The sequence below is a fragment of the Gopherus evgoodei genome, chromosome 9, assembly GCF_007399415.2.
Source record: "Gopherus evgoodei ecotype Sinaloan lineage chromosome 9, rGopEvg1_v1.p, whole genome shotgun sequence".
NCBI classification, from domain to species: Eukaryota; Metazoa; Chordata; order Testudines; family Testudinidae; genus Gopherus; species Gopherus evgoodei.
In genome coordinates this window covers 52419559-52438989 of record NC_044330.1, presented here as the reverse complement: position 1 = coordinate 52438989, position 19431 = coordinate 52419559, and the positions used below count along the sequence as shown (strand labels likewise).

The following is a 19431-nucleotide window of genomic DNA, read 5'->3' as shown; positions in this document are numbered from 1 at the left end:
CCAGTAGGGTCAGCTATGTACCAGCTCTTGCCAGTACGCAGCACCAGACCGGACCGTTTTCACCTCTGAAAAGAGGAAAAAAATAAATCACTCTCCAGTATCCATTCTTGAATGTGGCCCCCTACATTGTGGCAGGGATTGCAGGAAACTTTGGGTTAATCTTTCATTGCGGGAGATCAGGAGTGGCGCCAGGGTTTTTGGCACCCTAGGCGGGGGTCCTTCCACGCTCCCGGTCGTTGGCGGCAATTCTGTGGCAGGGAGTGTCCTTCCGCGCTCCCGGTCTTCGGGGCACTTTGGCGGCGGGTCCCGGAGATAGTGAAGGACCTGCCACAGAATTGCTGCGGAAGACCCGGAGCGCGGAAGGACCCCCCGCCACCAAAATGCCGCCCCCCCAAATACTGGCACCCTAGGCGACCGCCTAGGTCACCTAAATGGAAGCACAGGCCCTGCGGGAGATGCAGGGCTACATTTGCTCCGTCTAAAAGAAGAGGAAGAGCTCAGAAACATCTTTCTCCAGTTTCTCTTTTTTGCATGTGGCACAGCCAGATTTCAGCACAAAAGGGTATGAGCAAAGCCACCTGGAGTACCAGAGAGTGTGTGAAGGAGAAGAAAAGAACAGGTTATTTGAGGTGAACCTGGCATTTTCCTCCCTTTTGTAGATTGCATTTAATTCACATCAAACAGAAGGTGGCCTTTGTTCCTAATGAAGCCGCACGTCAGTAAATAGCGGCCCTGCCTCACAAAGAGCAGGAGATAGATAGATGGGCGACTGTGTGTGTGGATGTTGAGCAATCCCTTGATCACACCCTGAGCCCAGCTCTAATTATAACCCTTCCTCCAGATGAGCAGCAATGCAGCAAAGGGAAGCCTCCTCCCCGCTTTTAAAGTCTTTGAAGTCAGGCCTTTCAGAAATACCTGGGAGGCTGCTCAGGCCTCTTTGCGCTCTTAATTGCAATGTGCATTGCAGGAGGCAGAAGGGGCTTGAGCCAGTCCTTTTTTGCAGCTGGAGCGAGTGGTGCTGTAAGTTACAATGCAGATCTCCATCAGACAAAACATCTGTCCTTCTGCTCAACTGCCATGAACATATGCTAATCTCACCAGAATTTGAGCAATGCACTCTGGCTGCAAGACTGTGTTAATGGCAGGTTAAGTGCCTTCCACACCAGGAGAGTTAACCATTTACCTGGAGTGGACTGGTTGCCCTATAGTGACCTCTTCCATCACTGCACCTGGGCTCATTGACACATTCCTTTTTTCCATTCTCATAGGTCAAATTATGCCACCAAAGTCAGTGGGGTGTTCTGCTTAAGAGGAAATGGCCCTTTGCAGCCCTATGAAACCTCCTGCTCTTGTCAGATGTGTGTATCCTTTACGTGCTCACAGCTAAATCCTGTATGTCCCTCTGGAAATCATCGCTACAGCCCTTCGCAAGGCTTCACCTTGCTGCCTTTTCTGCCTCTCATTTTATTTTAAGTTTCTAAGTGGCTCTTTTTCATTGCTGCACTTTGACAAAGGCAGATTTGTGGCACAAGTTAGGGACCATGTGAGGGCAGGGAGTGCACCCAATCAACACGAGCTCTGCTTGATCCAGGCAGCATATCTACCATAGGCAGCAAGACAGAACCAAGCAGCAATTCAGACCCCATCATGGGCATAGACACCAGCTCCATTGGTGCTCTGGGGCTGGAGCACTCATGGGGAAAAATTGATGGGTGCTCTGCATCCACCGGAAGCCAAGCTCCCTGCCCCATTCCAGCTCACATCTGCTCCGCCTCCTCCCCTGAGTGCCATGTCCCCACTTCTCCTCCCAGCACTTGCTGCTACAAAACAGCTGTTTCGTGGCATAACAAGCTCCAGGAAGGCAGATGGAGGAGCGGGAACATGGTGTGCTCAGGGGAGGAGGCGGGGAAGAGGCAGGGCCAGGGCGGAGATTTGGGGAAGGAGTCCAAAAGGGTCAGGGAGGGGGCAGAGCTGGGGCGGGGACTTTAGGGAAGGGGTTGGAATGGGGGCGGGACAGGGTGGAGTCAGGGCAGGGCCAGGAGGTTGAGCACCCACCAGTGCCAGGAGAAGTTGGCACCCCCAATGGTCATGGAGGCAGGAGAATGGAGGATGGGAGCAACCCTAGGGTGACTATATGTCCCATTTTGGCCAAGACAGTCTCTTTTTTAAGCCCTGTCCTGACTCTTTTGGCAAAACTGGACATTTGTCCCATTGCTCTTGCCAAATGATCAGTTGGCAAGAGCAAACTGGACAAATTCCCAGTTGTGCCAAAAAAGTGGAGTGTGACCCCTAATGGGGTGCAGAGGAATGTGGGGGGGGCGGGGGGGTGAGTGACAACACCAGACCTGTGTGGGAAGGGAGGAGGGGGCACCATGGGCTGGCCCCATACAGTGTCCCATTTTCCCTTTGGGAAAATATGGTCACCCTAAGCAACCCCCAAAGCTCACACTGAGCAGCAGAGAAATGGGACCAGATTTTATGATGGTTGAGGACAAAGGGAAAGTTTCCCAATCTTCATCCTGAGTGGAACGCTGCACCCTGGCATTGGCCCTGGCCACATGAACACAAACCAATGGCTATGACTCCTTCCTGAATATGTGACCTCCAGGGTCCCCCTTTAGATATTATCGCAACAACACATTCTGTGTACAACACTGACCTTAGAGCCAGCAAGACTGCAAGCACTAATCTGATTAGGGCTGGTTGGTGCCAGCTGGGAGACCCTGCTGTTCAAAACCAGACTCCTGGGGCTCAGAGCTATCTTCTCTATTAGTCCGTGGTACAACCTCATTGAGTGCTAGAAACGTGTATCAGTGTCTGCATCATAAAGCCCTTGGTATGGAAGCAGTGCTTGTGGCGTAGAAAGGGCAGAGGAACAAATAAATTTGTTCCAGAACATACCCTACTGGCATCTCTTTGGGGAATATATTTGCCCAAGAAAACCCTGCTGAATAATTACACAGGAAACAGGAAGGTTCCTACTTTTTACCCAGCTGCAGTACAAGGAGGGGTTGACCTGAATGCCCTAGCACACACTGGACAGGTCTACCCTTGACATTTTAGTTGTGTTTATATGTGTTAACTACCACCACTGCAAATCCTAGCGTAATGGAATGCTGTAACACTCCTGTAATAGAATGCTAAAGTGTATTATACCATTGAGCCACTAGGTAGCCTGATGTGTAAGATACCTTATTTAAACAAACTTCAGCCATACCTGGCAGAGCATTAAAGGCTCTTATGAGGAATGCATATGAGCAAGCTCTGTGACCAATTCATATCTGGTACAGAAGAATACAACACGGTGTCAGAAGTAAACCAAAGAACAGAAACAGAAGAAAAACAGCAAAAAACGTTGCAGACAGAAGGTTGCAGGATCTCATCAACATGCCACTCTTCAGTGCCCCAAAGAACTTCAGCTTTGATAAACCTTCAGAATGAACAGACTGGAAGCAGTAGTTTGCAATATTTCAAACTGCAAACAAGCTCCACAAAGAAACTAGGAGATATACAGGTATCTTCTTTAATTTACGCTCTGGGAAGTGAGAGAAGCATATCTTTAAATCCTTTGACTTTACTGAAGACAGTAACAAAGATGACCATGAAAGAGTCTGGCTATGTTTGATGCATACTTTATACATCAGAGAAGTGATGTGTTTTATGATAGGGCATGTGTTCAGTCGGAGAATTCAAGAACCAGGGGGAAATGTTGAATGTTTGATAAGAGCTCTGCATACACTGCCTGAAAACTGATTTGGGGAATGCAAAACATGAATATCAGAGACAGGCTGGTTATTGGGTTAACAGATAAGTACCTTTCACAGCAGCTACTAGTGAAGAAAGTTTTAACACTAACCACAGCTACACAGATAGCAAACCAAAACAGTCAGAATTAGCCAAACAGAACAAAAGGTAGAGGCATCTTGAAAAATCTGAAGCTAGCTTAGAAATTATGAACAGACATTTGAGTGATAAAAGTGATCATCATAAAACCCCTGAGGCAAGGAGAAAGAACTTCCAGGCTAAGAAAGACTAATTCCAGCCTACTTGTTCAAGGTGTGGAAAAATCATATCCCAAGAGATGATGCATGTCTAGCCAGAGGCTCACTGTGTAATATTTTGCAGCTGTTCACCACACCAAAGCAGTCAGGGAGTTGACTCATATTACAGACCATCAAGAGCCATTGTTTCTGGGATCTATCACATCTGAGGACACAGCCTGCTTGGAGAGTGAAACTAAATGTTCAAGACAAGACTATTGACTTTAAAATTGACTCAGAAGCTGATGTCACAGTCATCTCAGAAGGAACTTACCATCACTTTCAACTCGTCCCAGAGCTGAAGTTTCACCTGACATAGCTCTGACTAGCCCTGGACGTATTCTGAACTGCATGGGCCAGTTCACCACAGAAAACTTCCAGAGACAAAAAACTTTGCATTCAGAGTGCATGTTATCAAAAGATCAAAGAACAATAACCTTCTGAGCTGTAGAATGTCAGCCATGATGGGACAAGTGAGAAAGGTGGAAGAATTCTGAGGATCTGATGATATTTGACTTTTGAAAGGAGATCCAGTAAAAGAGACAATGATGAACCATACAGTGTACAAACACCTCTATCAAATAGACCTTGGAAGTGACTAGCTGCAGATTTATGTGACTTCAGAGGACACTATTAACTGGTTGTCGTGGACTGTTTTCCCAGGAATATAGAAATATTAACATGTCAGTGTTAGAGAAACTGAAGCGTGCTTTTGCTCACTTCGGCATTCCAGAACAACTAATGATGGACAATAGACCACAATTCACTGTGGCAGAATTTAAGTCACTGTGAATGAAATATGATTTTGATCATATTACTAGCAGCCCGTGTTACACACAAGCAAATGGAGAGTCTGAGAGAGCTGTACAGACAGCAAAGAAAACCCTACAGAAGGGGTGGCCAATCTGAGCCTGAGAAGGAGCCAGAATTTACCAATGTACATTGCCAAAGAGCCACAGTAATATGTCATCAGCCCCTCCATCAGCTCCCCGCCCCACTCCCAGAGTCTCCCACCCACCAGCAGCCTCGCTGATCAGCGCCTCCCCCTCCCTCCCGATCAGCTGTTATGTGGCGTGCAGGAGGCTCTGGGAGGGAGCGGGGAGGAGGAAAGGCACAGCAGGCTCAGGGGAGGGGGCAGAAAGGGGTGGAGTGGGGGCAGGGCCTCTGGCAGAGCCAGGGGTTGAGTAGTGAGCACCCCCCAGCACATTAAAAAGTTGGTGCCTGTAGCTCCAGCCCCAGAGTTGGTGCCTATACAAGGAGCCGCATATTAACTTCTGAAGAGCCACATGTGGCTCTGGAGCCACAGGTTGACCACCCCTGTCCTACAGCAGGAAGATCCATTCCTTGCTCTTCTGAGTTACAGATCAACACCAAAAGCAGCTATTGGATATAGTCAGGGGTGAAAGTAACTTACAGAACTTACCGGAACTGCTGGAGTCCTGAGGGGGCGTGGCTTCATCCAAAAGAGGCGTGGCCTCTCAAGATTTAAAGGCCCTGGGGCACCAGCTGTGGCTGGGAGCCCCAGGGCCTTTAAATCAACCAGGGGCTCCCAGCTGCAGAGGGGGCTAGGAGCCCGCCGGGCTCAGGGGCAAATTAAAGGGCCCGGGGCTCCTACCACCGGGGGAACCCTGAGCTTTGCGGGGCTGGGGCAGGGATTTAAAAGGCCCAGAGCTTCTGCCGCTGAGGGAAGCCCCGAGCCCTTTAAATCCCGGCCCCAGCCTGGCCGCCAGAGCTGTGGTCAGGATTCAAAGGGCTCTGGGCTGCCCACAGTGGCAGGGAGCTCTGAGCCCTTTAAATCCCAGCCGTGGCCAGGATTCAAAGGGCTCTGGACTGCCTGCAGTCACGGGGAGCTTTGAGCCCTTTAAATCCTGGCCCCTGCCCGGACGCTGGAGCAGCGACTGGGATTTAAAGGGCTCTAGGCTGCCCGCAGCGGCAGGGAGCCCTGAGCTCTTTCAGTCCCCACTGTGGAAGCTGGTGTGGTCCAGCACAGCATACTGGCTCTTGCTGGTACGCCATACTGGACCAGACCAGCTTACTTTCACCTCTGGATGTAGTCCAGCACAATGCCTGATGGGGAGACAATTGAGAATGACTGTTCCAATGTGGGAAAAGAAGCTGTTTCCAAAGTGGCCAGCTATGCAGAGAGTAACCAAAAGAGACAGAAAGGCTAAAACAGCTTATGAACATTTTTACAATAGACATCACTCAATTAGAGATCTGCTAGGAGTAGAATATGGTGACTCTGATCACCTCGAATTAAATGGAGAAAAAGGATGGACAACTCCAGATGTTATAAAGAAAAAGATTTCAGCACCCAGACTGAGTGTGTGACCTTGCACTTTATATAATTTTATTAAAATATGCTAATGAGTGCAAATATAATGCAACTGGAATATGCTTCATGCAAAAGGTCTCTTGTAAGGTATCATTACAAAGCTTATAATTTACTAAGTGTGGTTACTTTATTTGTATAAATGTATTACTTTTGTATCAAAAACTAGAAATATAACTCTAAGATTCTATTGCAGTTATGCAAAATGTGGGCCATTAATGGTGGTTTGGAATTTTGAGGCTTTCATTAACCAGAACAATTAACTGCAGATGGCTCTGTTTTACTTGTAAGTTTTTCTGTATAGACTCAGAGACTCATAGAATGTCACGGTTGGAAGGGACCTCAGGAGGTCATCTAGTCCAACCCCCTGCTCAAAGCAGGACCAATCCCTGTGTGCTGGCAAGTGGGTAGTAAAGTCTTTAGGTAACATGTAATCATGTTACCTAATCTAAAATTCATTTTTAACCTGGTGTTTTTTTCATTTAGAAGGAAGTGCAGGAACCCAGAGAGGGAAAAAGGATTCCTGCTTTATGCAAAAAAATATATAAGTGGATGAAACAAAACAAAGAAGGAAACCATCATAAAAAATCCCCTAGCTACCATCTAAGCTGAAACAAGGGCTGTACCAGTCAAAAGAATTGTGCCCAAACTAGGAAGGCATCCAGTCTGTGAAAGAAACTTATTAAAACATCTCTAAGAGTGAAATTTTGTCTGTATTCCTTTTCTTACTGTATTAAACATAAACTGGCATGTTCTGTTTTATTTTACTTGGTAATTCACTTTGTTCTGTCTGTTACTACTTGGAACTACTTAAATCCTACTTTCTGTATTTAATAAAATCACTTTTTACTTATTAATTAACCCAGAGTATGTATTAATACCTGGGGGAGCAAACAGCGGTGCACATCTTTCTATCAGTGTTATAAAGGGGAAAAAATTATGAGTTTACCCTAAGCTTTATATAGGGTAAAACAAATTTATTTGGGGTTTAAACCCCATTAAAAGTTGGGCATCTAAGTGTTAAAGACAAAAACACTTCTTAAGTTGCTTTCAGTTAACTCTGCAGCTTTGGGGCATGTGGTTCAGATCCTGGCTCTGTATTGGAGCAAGCTGACATGTCTGGCTCAACAGGACAGGGTGCTGGAGTCCCAAATTCGCAGAAAAAGCAGGGGCAAAAGTAGTCTTGGCACATCAGTTGACAGTTCCCAAGGGGGGTTCTGTGATCCAACCTGTCACAGAGTGATCAAGACCAATCACTGAGAGTTAGAAACCGTTTACACCTATAGTTTTTTCCTCAGAAAGAACAATCAGAGCACACTCCACAGATGGCAGATGCAGAACAAGATGATAACTCCTCAAGGATTCCAAACCAACCACAGCCAGTTGCTGCAACTACCGGACAGCCAGATGTCCAAAGTGCTACGTGTTCAGGTCATGTAATTAGAAAAACAGTACGATTCAGAGACACTTAGCAGACTGATCCACACTGAACTTCAAAGACAGCAGGACAGTGTGAATATTGTAAACGGGAGGAATATAGACCAGAAAGGGAGGAGATGTAATGGAATGCTAATTTGTATTCTACTGTTCAGCCACTAGGATGGTGCAGTTTGTGAAATATCTGATTTAAACGAACCTCAGCCATACGTGGCAGAGCATTAAAGGATCTTACAGTGAACACAGCTGAAATGTATAAGCCAGAACACAACAACTGAGACAGAAGTGGAGCTGCTTTGTAATAATTTGTGAAAACTCTAGATTGACCTGGTTATTGGGATGTTACTGTCTGAATAATTGCTTTAGATTAATAGATATTTAAACTAAACCAATATTTTGGCCCAAACTTCAAGTTTTTACTTTTCAGTTCACTAAAATTTTTGATAATTTTTGTTTTGGACTTGACTCAAAACAGGTGGTGTTGGTTTTCTGGTTTTTTGTTGTTTTTTGGGAGGTGGGGGAAATTGGCAGAGAACCCAAAAAAACCCATCACTTACCAGCTCTGTGCACAACTCCAGCGTTCTTCCTGCCACGTGGTGGGGAGGACAACTGTTCCCTTCAGGTATCTGAGCAGCTCTGGAGAAAGGTGACCTGATGACATGTATCAGCACCTTCTCAGGGAGAAAATACCAGGTACTTAAGGGCTGTTTAATCTTGCAGAGAACGGTAGAACAAGAACCAAGGCTGGAAGTTAAAAACAGACAAATTCAAATTAGAAATGAATGGCATATGCATTTTTAACAGATGGTGATTAACCATTGGAACTGGTGGATTCTCCATCTCTTGGAGTCTTCAGATTCAGACCTTTCCAGGCCTTTCTGGAAGAGACTTTAGCAAAACATAAGTTAATTGGCTCAACACAGGGGTAACAGGTCAATGGCCTGCTCTGATATGCAGAAGGTCAGACTAGATATGGGATGGACAAACGTTTTTGGTCTGGGGCCATATCGGGGTTCCAAGGCTGTATGGCGGGCAGAGTAGGCTATTGCCATGCCTCCCCAAACAGCCGGCCCCTACCCCTTATCTGGTCCCTCCCACTTCCCATCTCCTGACTGCCCCCCTCAGAGCCCCCCACCCATCCAACCCCCCTGCTCCTTGTCCCCTGATGGCCCCCTCCAGGACCCCACCCCCTATCCAATCCCCCCTGCTTCCTGTCCCCTGACTGCCTCAACCCCTACCCACACCCCTGCCCCCTGACAGGCCCCCTGGGACTCCAACGCCTTTCCAACCCCCCATTCCCTGTCCCCTGACTGCCCCCCCTGAACTTCCGCGCTGTCCAACCGCCCCCTGTCTGGACTAGATGGTCTAATGATCCCTTTCTGGCCTTAACATGATGAATATTAAAATCTGAGAACCTAAAACGTATAGTTTTCAGGAAGCGTGGGTACAGCTTCTCTGATTTTTCTTTATTCCTCTGCACCAGGAACTACAAATGAGGGGCACCTGGGTGGTTTACCACAGAACACGGTCTGATCTGTTGACTTTTGGGATAGGGTGCATGGCCCATCAATTTACCCAAGAATTTGGCAAAGTGGAGTTAGTCAAGAGGCAGATTTGTGTTTGTGAATGAGTCCCACTGTTTAATAACTGACAGCAGCTTCAGGCTTTGTACTGCCCCCTATCGCCTACAACAACTAGACTGGCACCAGTGAAATCCATAGTGGATTTCATGGAGACTCTGGCTTGTAGGGTTCTTCTCCTTGGAGGTGGTCAGGGGAGTTGATGTGAACGTCATTCAGTTTATGGCAGAAAAGCAGTAGCAGAGGAAGTTTCAGCAATGTCTCTTAGAGGTGAAAAGACTCTGGCATCATCTCATCTCTTCCCGAAACTCATGCCACAGCTGGCTCCCCCCAGCTAAGAATGCTGTGTCTGCAGTCTCACATGCTGTTCTGGGCTTGCAATGGCTAGCCTGTACCTAGCTGACTGTGGCTGGGTGTTAATTCTGTCAGTGCGCAGAACCCTTGCTGCCAGCACGTTTGATAAATGAATCCAAGTGAGTCAGTAACTCACTGAGGGACCCACTGTGCCAGCAGAACCTAGCCCGCAAATGAGATGGGGAGAGCACTGACAAAAGTGCGCCCAGCCTGCAGTCACACAGCCACTGGATCCACGGCCTTTCCCATCACTGCCTCTAATTCCTCTCTTCTGTCTAACCAGCACCCCACACCCGCACCCCCAGTCAGCACACCAGGCCAGCGCGCGCCAGGAGAAGGGAGTTGCCTTTCCACAGCTATGCCAGAGGATGTGGCAGGGAGGGTGGCAAGGGCAGATACTCTATACCTCCCAAGTGTTGCCCAGCCACAGGGACAAACCACACACTTCTGAGGCCCCCCACCCTCAGCAGAACAGTAGGCCAGGAGCAAGGTCACCCCGTACTTTTCCCTCCTGGCTACTACGAGCTACTGAGCTGGCAGCAAAGACTTCCTTCTTCCCCACTCACTGCTGTCCCACTGGGCCTCTCCTCAAGTGGGACAGGCAGGGAGGCATCTCTTCCTACAGCAACGGTTCAGTGTGTAGCCTGATTTGGGGTGTGTTAGTAGTGTTGATTTAATCTATAAACTTAATTTTATTGTATTTAATTATTTTATTGATAATAATTATTATGGATATTAATTAGTATGGGTTTAGGCTGGCCAATTCATTTGATCAGAAGCTAAGTTCGTCCTGAGTCAGGTTTCACAGAGTTTATGAAAAGGACCTTCAGGGGTACGACATGAAGCTCACACTGAGAGATATCGTCATAAAGACTTTTATTAAAATCAATGAAATAGTAAGCAAATGGCAGAACAGTTAGAATTACACTGTTACAGTTGTATTACTGTTATTCAAGAGATACATATGATAACACAATATTATGTGTTGCAAACTTTGGTTAATACTCACACTCTTTTAATAAGCTGGTGTTGGAAGATACAGGACCCTGCCTCTGGCAGTTCCAGTTTCACACCTCTGGCAGAGGAAACTAACGCAAAGAGCTGGTAAAGCGGTTTACTCTCTAATTTACCTCAGTAGTCAGAGACCCTCCACAGAGCTTCCATTGAAGGTGTTCTGCTAGCTCTAACAAGGGCCACCTACTCAGAAACCATGCACTCTGTTCCCAACGGCACGGGCAGCAATCACGCTTCCCCAGCAGCATGTGCACCCGCTTTCCTTGTCCGTTTTGCAGTCACAACAATACTCATGTATCAGCTTCACCAGTGCATCCCCCCTAAGCCCTATGTGATTCAGCTAGGAGCCCAAGACGCAGACCTTGAGACATATTAAGAAGAGGATTTAAATTCCTGAATAAGAAGGCAGCAGGTTAGCAGATGACAGATGGTCCCACAGGCAGGACGAGGAGCTGGAGGACTCACTGCTTCTCTCCCTGAACTCCTTCCCCAGATGCAGGAACTCTAACCCTAGGTCAGGGAGCGCTACCCATCGAAACCCTATCCCTAATTCCAAGAGCCCTACCCATAGGAACCCTAACTCTAGCCTGGGGTTCCCTACCTATACCCTACCCATGGTGCCTATTCCCTGAATGCAGCACTCCCAGGTAATTATCTGAAAGTGGTGGTGGACTATGAAGAGGGTCAGTTCTGCCAGGGAGGAACCTGGAGGCTGAGAATGAACATTAACCAATTAGCAATATCTTCCTGACAGCTGAAGTCACTAAATGTTACTCTTTGCCTATCTCACTGACAGAAGCCACTTCTTCCTCTATATGCTGAGCAAGAGATTCAGGCACAATTATAATCTGCTCCACTGACCCTGAAGACAGATATGTTTATTGCATTCATTGTCAAACAACTCCAGATTCACAGGAAGTTTCTGAAGTCATAAAATGATGTAAAACAAGCTTAATTCTGCAGAGATCTAGAAAGATGTCAGCTCAGGACCTTACGCTCTTTATAAATGAAAGCATCCCCAAATCCTCAGATCACTGCGCAAAATAGAAGGCTCAGCATACATAAATACATGAGCAAGGCCCAATGGCACAGAGAGCAGCTTATGGGTTGCTGGCTGAGTCTAATGATTAACCTGTAATTAGCCTATGATTTTTAAAGTCAATTTGAGGTCTGACTGACCTGTGCTAAAGGGAAAAACAAGGATCATCCTTAAGTCTCAGCCAAATGACAGCAGCTGAGATTCAAGTATCCCCGTAAGTCCCACTTTCATGAGAAGGGCTTCGCCAGACATGTCTAGGTGGATGTGTTTGTGGTCTCACCACGCCGCAGGCTGAGTGTATCCTGGGTGTACATCTCTGGCTGCTCTGGGCCCAGCTTCACTGCATCTTTTCTGAATTTGAAATGTGAGCTCTTCAAGGCAGGAGCCCATGCAATATGTCAGGTCTGGGGGCACATAGCATGCTTTGGGGGTCTAAAAGACACACTGGAGTCAGAGGTCCTCCTTCACTATGTGAATGCATCGTTGCTGGTGGGGGAAGGACAAGAGGCTTGTGCCACATCCGAGTTATTCACAGATAAAAGGACAACTTGTCTGACCCCAGTGACTAAACCAAAGCAGAATGTACCTGAGGCCAGAGGCTGACACTCTCGCAGTCAGAAGGAAGAGACATAGTCCCAATTCCTGAACATGCGGGCTTCTTATCAGCCTGAGAACCCAGAGGCTGAATGACAGTGCGGGCTGGGCTTCTAAATGAGCTCCCTCCCACACCCTTTCCTATCCCCTCACCTGGATCCCAGGAGATGGACCTTCCTCAGAAGCATTAAGGCTACATTCGTTCTGTTCAACTATCAGAGTTTCATGCTGGAGGAAGCCTCCCAAGTTGGCATCAGTGGTGAAATCCCAGTCCTGATGAAGAGGGTGGCAAAATATAAGAACATAAGAACGGCCATACTGAGTCAGACCAAAGTTCCATCTAGCCCAGTATCCTGTCTTTCGACAATGGCCAATGCCAGGTGCCCCAGAGGAAATGAACAAAACAAGTAATCATCAAGTGATCCATCCCCTGTTGCCCATTCCCAGCTTCTGGCAAACAGAGGCTAGGGACACCATGCCTGCCCATCCTGGCTAATAGCCACTGATGGATCTAACCTTCATGAACTTATTGAGTTCTTTTTTGAACCCAGTTATAGTCTTGGCCTTCACAACATCCCCTGGCAAAGAGTTCTACAGACTGTGCGTTGTGTGAAAAAATACTTCCTTTTGTTTGTTTGAAACCTGCTGCCTATTAATTTTATTTGGTTACTCCTAGTTCGTGTGTTATGATAAGGAGGAAATAATACTTTCTTATTTACTTTCTCCACACCAGTCATGATTTTATAGCCCGATCATATCCCCCCTTAGTCGTCTCTTTTCCAAGCTGAAAGGTCCCAGTCTTATTAATCTCTCTTCATATGGAAGCTTTTCCATACCCCTAATCATTTTTGTGGTCCTTTTCGGAACCTTTTCCAATTCCAATAGATATTTTTTGAGATGGGCATCCACATCTGCACACAGTATTTGGGATGTGGGTGTACCATGGATTTATATAGAGGCAATATGATATTTTCTGTCTTATTATCTATCCGTTTCTTATGATTCCCTACATTCTGTTTGCATTTTTGACTGTCACTACATATGGAGTGGATGTTTTCACAGAACTATTGAGTGCAAGTGTTCACCCTTAGTAACAACTAACCGTGCACCATCTGTTGCTGTTCGGAATGGGCTAAGAGGCCTGCCACCCTGCTCATTTAGCCAGAGCCAGTCTTCCTGCCTGGGCAGCAATAGCTCAAAATGACACCATGGTGTGGGACTCTCCAGGTAAAGAGAACCCCACTCCCACCACAGAGTGCCGATGGAGGCACCGCTCCACTGCCTTGGCAGGGAGCGTTAGAACTTTAGCTAGCTCCATTCAAGGAGCTCACCCCAAGGAAGCTGGTGGCAACTGGCCTAACAGGTTCATGGGCAAGTTAACCTGTCTAAACTCAGCCCTAACTCCTCACAATGAGGGGCTCCACTCAGGATGCTCCTAGAGGATGGAACGGAATGACCCAGGTACGACTGGCAAGAGAAAAGCTTCAGGGAGTTAAAAACAGTTGTTATAGGAGCATCAGGACAGAAATAGGATAGGAAAGAGCCAATGCAAACTCGGATGGGCTGGGAGCAGCAGTCTGGTAACTGCTTTTCTTTGTCGAGAAGGGGCATGCGCTGGAAAGTCCTCAGGAGGATGAAGAGACATCAAGAACTCTGTTAAGTAGCAACGTCACATAGGGTGCGACTGAGGGCAGAATCTGAATGGCTTCCTTCTCTGCCTTTACTTTCTATTTGCTTTTCTCATTGTTTCCCCCATCTTTTCATAATCGCCAGTAATATCTGTCCTTGGGCTTTTCAATCCTTAAACCCCCCTCCCCCCCACAACAGGTCTATCCTGCAAAGCAAGATTTCTCCATGGCCTAATTTATGTCACGCGCCACTGCTTAGGCCAGTTTTGCTAACAGCTCGTGGAGACTGATTGATTTATAAAGTGAGAACAGAGACACCTGGTGCAGCAGCAAGAAAGGAAAGCATCCTGCCTGATCCCAGCCATGAAACACGTTTTCAGACAGTAAAAAAACAAATTAACCACTAGATAGACACATTCTTGAAGCAGCCAAATAGCTGTCCCTGTCTGTAATTACCCCTGGGGGTGCTGAACCATATATCAATAGGATCTAATTGACTTGTCTCTGATCAGTTAGACAATCCTTGTTTACTCCAGGGAATTTCTGCAGCATCCCTGCCATGCAGAACTCACAAGCTGTAAGGATCTCTTGCCCCGCAGAACTCTGGCGCTCTACAACTGCCCCTGGCACCAGCTGCCCTCCCCTGCAGTGCTCAGCCATCATCCACAACATTCTTATTTACCCTCCATGTCTCCTTGCAAAGCAGCTACAGTAAACCCAAGAATCAAGCCCGCTGAGGAATGTTATGAAAAAGGGTGATTCTGAAGCAATGATACCCTAATTATTTTTACAACCAATTTCATCTTAATTTCAAAGATATTCCTAAAGTACCTGGAAAAATCAGCACACAAATCTGAACCAGCCCTGTAAGCAGCCACACTAGAGCACTAAACTAGAATACCCTAAAAGGAAACATACCAGGATTTTTGCTGTCCAGTGTTATAAGGGAATCCTGGCTGCAACTCAAACACCTTGACCAGTTTTCCATCTACTGTTCTGATGGATAGTGGGGGAAACCACACTGAAGTTGGTGGGCATGAGAGCCACCCTCATTAAGGATAAATGCAAGAAGCAGTTAAGCTCAGGGCCAGTGCAACCATTTAGGCAAATTAGGCGGCCGCCTAGTGGTTGGGGGCACCTAAAAGCCCCCTCAGGTGAGGAGATGGAGTGGAGGTGAGCTGGGGGTGGGGCGCACGGGGAGGGCCACCCGCAGTAACAGGGGGGGCGCACAGGAGAACAGCTCCCCGCCCCAGCTCTCCTCCACTCTGCCTCCTCCGCTGAGCACACAGCCCAGCTCCCTCCTCCAATCAGCGCCGCAAACCTGGGCGGGGAGGAGAATTAGAGCAGCGCCAGCGTGCTCAGTGGAGGAGGTGGGGCCGAAGTGAGCTGGGGCGGGCTCCCCAGGCAGGGTTTGCTGCCGTGGCGGTGGGGGGGAAAGAGAGGAAGTCTCCCCAGGCGGGGTTAGCTGCCGTGGGGAGACAGGGGGGAGAGGGATTAGCTGTCACGGAGGGGGGAGGTAGCTGCTGCAGGGGGGCTCCCCGTGTGGGGGGCTGAGTTAGCTGGTTGGGGGGTGCAAGGTGGAAGTTTCGCCTAGGGCGTGAAACTTCCTTGCACCGGCCCTGGTTAAGCTCCTTTTTAGAGTAAGAAAGCTGGGCTAATATCAGCCACTGCTCAAATCATAGGCCACGTGCAAGGCCAGTCAGAAACTGAGCTATGTGAGCAGAAAGGTTTGCAGGGTATTTTTGAGGAAGTCTGTGTCTCAAAGCAGATGCAGCCGAGAGCAGGATGAGAAAACAGCCAAAAAGCTGAGCCGATAGCAAATGAGGCACAGGAGACAGGGCCCTGAGAAAAGGTGAAGAGATGGAGCTTTGGAGACAGAGTGCTGGCTGGAAAAAGGCTTGGAGCTATGAGCAAACAAAGCTGCTTCTTGTTTAGTTCCTACTGTGTTCAGAGAAATATTTTTGTAAATAAACAGAACTGCAGAAAGAAATACCTGACTCCTGCATCACTTTCTCCTCCTTACATAAACAACCCACAAGACCCTGAATACTGTGCAGATTTCTATCATGCACATTTAGGAAGGAAGTGAGAAGCCACAGCCTGAGATTTTAGGGTATCCATGATCATAGGCGCCAGGTTCTTCTGGGCCCAGGGGGTGCTCAACCCCCTGCTCCACCCTAGGTGTGAGGGTTCCAGCTGGGGGTACAGGCTCTCGTGTGGGGCTGGGGGGGAGGGGTTTGGGGTGTGAGAGGGGGCTCAGGGCTGGGGCATGGGTTTCGGATTGCAGGAGGGGATGTGGAGTGAAGGAGTGGGCTCAGGGCTGAGGCAGGTAGTTGGGGCACAGGAAGGGGTTAAAGGTGTGGGGTCCAGCCAGGCGGTGCTTACCTTAGGAGGCTCCTGGGCAGCGGTTAGCATGTCTGGCCCCTAGACATAGGGGCAGACAGGCAGTTCCGCGCACCGCCTGCATCCGCAGGCTCCGCCTCCGCAGCTCCCATTGGCCAAGGTTCCTGGCTAATGGGAACTGCTGATCTGGCACTTGGGCTGACTGCAGTGCATGGATCCTGCCTGGCCGCCCCACGCCTGTGAGCCAGACTTTCTGGCCACATGCGGAGCTAGCCTCAGCCCCGCTGCACTGCCAGCTGGACAGTAAATGGCCACTAAACAGGCATTCTGGTAAAAAAAACGGATGTCTAGCAACCCTAGTCAGCTGCCTCCTGGGCATCTCCTGGTGATCAGGGGTGCCTCTTCAGCAGGTTGCTAGCAATTCCTCCCCCTTCAGCTCCCTCTCCCGCTCCTCATACCCAAAGCCTGCTCCAGGCACCAGCTCAGCAAGCAAGTTCCTAGGGGGGGCAAGGGGAAGGGGCGGCACTTCGGGCTCTTCGGCAGCAATTCAGTTCCTCAGTCCCTCTCGGAGGGAAGGACCAGCTACCGAATTGCTGCCGAAGAAGAAAATGGTGCGGTGGAGCTGCCGCCAATTGCAATCCCGGCTTTTCTTTTTTTTGGGGGGGGGGATGAGGGGTGCTGCTTGTGGTGGCAAAAGCCCTGGAGCCGCCCTGCTCACACCAGACAGCCTCCAGGCCCTTCTGGTTCATTCCCAGCTCTTATTCCCAGTACAGCAAATCAAAACTGAGAACAACAACATAAGTTGCCTGATGGTTGCAGGCTCTGTCATCCGGGGTCTCTGTCAAGGGTCACTGCCAGGCCACCTGCCTCTGAGAGTTACTGGGACTGTCTACCACTCCCTGCACTGCCCCTCATGCTGCTCTTACAGTGGAACCACCCCCTGATCCAACCTAGGTGTGGCTCCTTAGTAGTCAGGGCTGGCTAGGCCTAGGTCCTCCTACCCTGTTATGCCTCCCCTGAAAAACCATGCCCACCCCATGGCAAATCCTACCCAAGGAGAACATCCCCCCTTAGTAACAGCCCTTCTTGGGCTGATTGTATTACCAGATTCCAAATAACCCAAGAGCCCCCAGTGAGCCTCAGCCAGGACACTGCCCTCCTCCCCAGGATACAGTCTCCCTCAGGATTGCTGGAGAAGACACAGGGCCTGGCTTCCTTTGCCTTCTCCCCACAAGGGAAACGAGTTCCAGGTAGGTCTTTCTACCCCTTCCCAAAGTCTTGCTCGTGCCCAAGCCAAGTTTCATTTTTAACTCCACCCTTGAGCAGTTTCTCTCTCTCTGACTGCAAAGCCCCCACCCCTCACCCCTTGATCTCAGCAATTGCTCTCTCCCCTGGAGAGCCCATTGCATAACTAACATCCTCCTTTAGGGGAGCAGACTCGTGCATCCTGCTGACTACACTACTTACAACAGGGGTCACAGCTACCCCCTCATGAGTGGGAATGCCTCTGCAGCACCCTTCTAACAATTCCTCCCCCCTGCATCACACCAAACAGTCTCCAGGCCCTTCCAGACAGGCTCTCATTCCTGCCTCCTCTTCCCCACTCAGCAAATCAAAACAGAAAACAGCAGAACAGTTACCTTGCAGATCACAGGCACCATCCTCAGGGGTCTCTTCCCCAGCTCACTGCTGGACCCCCTGTCTCTGGCAGCCCCAGCAGCTCTCCCCACAAGCCCTGCACTGCCCTGTCCTGCTGCTCTTATAATTAGGGCCCTGCCAAACTCTGGGTCCATTTTAGTCAATTTCATGGTCATTGGATTTTTAAAATAATAAATTTCATGATTTCATCTATTTAAATCTGAAATTTCATGGTGTTCTAATTGTAGGGGTCCTGACGCAAAAGGGGATTGTGAGGGAACCACAAGGTTGTTGAGAGGGGTCAGATATTGCCACCCTTACTTCTGCACTTCTGCTGCTGGCAGAGGTGCTGCTTTCCAAGCTGGGTGGCTGGAGAGCAGCAGCTGCGGGCTAGTAACCCAGCTCTGAAAGCAGAGCCACTGTCAGCAGAGGTGCTGAAGTAAGGATGGCATGAGATGGTATTGCTACCTTACTCCTGCGCTGCTGCCTTCAGAGCTGGGCCTTGGCCAGCAGCTGCCACTCTCTGGCCACCCAACTCTGAAGGCAGCAGCTCAGAAGTAAGGGCAGCATGGCATGGCATTGCCACCCTTACTTCTGCACTGCTGCTGGTGGCAGCGCTGCCTTCAGAGCTGGGCACCTGGCCAACAGCCATTGCTCTCTGGCCGCCCAACTCTGAAGGCAGGTCAGATGTAACGGCGGCAATAGCGCAACCCCCCACAATCACCCTTTTGAGTCAGACTCCCAGTTTGTGAAACGCTGGTCTCCTCTGTGAAATCTATATAGTATAGGGTAAAAGCATACAGAAGACTAGATTTCACAGAAGAGTCCAGATTTCATGGTCTATGACACATTTTTTGCAGCTGTGAATTTGGTAGGACCCTACTTAGAGTGGAACTACCTGATCCAACCCTGGCGTGGCTCCCTGGTAATCAGGGTTGGCTGGGCCTAGGCCCTCCTGCCCTTCAGGGCAACCACCCTGCTACTGTCCTATAGCTGTGCTAGATGCTGCCTAGAAAATACATACCCAGCAAATCCCTGCCCTGGAGGGGTTAGAATATAAAGTCCTGATCCTGCAGCTGGATCTGTATGGGGGTTGCCTGACATCTGCACAGAAGCCCATTAAAGTCCATGGGGCACCACCTGCCTGCACGGGCTCACCCACACAGATCTAATAGCAGGATCAGGCCCTAAGCAATCCCAGTGGATCCTCTCAGGAAGGGCTGCTTTACCAAGGGACCATTATCACCTTGTTGTACGGTGTGGACCTCAGCTGTCACACACTGGTTTGCGCACGACAGAGGGCTAGTGCACTGGATCGCTGTAACAGTAGGGAGCTCTCTGCATTACAAACCTTACTCTGTCTGGAGGAACTTGGCCGCTTCTTAGGCTGCAAGGCAACAAGCGTGGAGGTTGGCTTCTTTGCAAACACTGT

The 19431-nt window shown here is 48.9% G+C and overlaps 1 long non-coding RNA gene across 1 annotated transcript; it reads right to left on the bottom strand.

Moving 5' to 3' along the window:
- Positions 1-930: 930 nt before the first annotated feature.
- LOC115657718 lies at positions 931-18810 on the bottom strand. Its single transcript, XR_004002034.1, has 3 exons — positions 18724-18810; positions 3124-3127; positions 931-942 (listed from the first exon to the last, which is right to left on the bottom strand). It is a non-coding gene; the product is annotated as an uncharacterized LOC115657718 (long non-coding RNA).
- Positions 18811-19431: the final 621 nt, after the last annotated feature.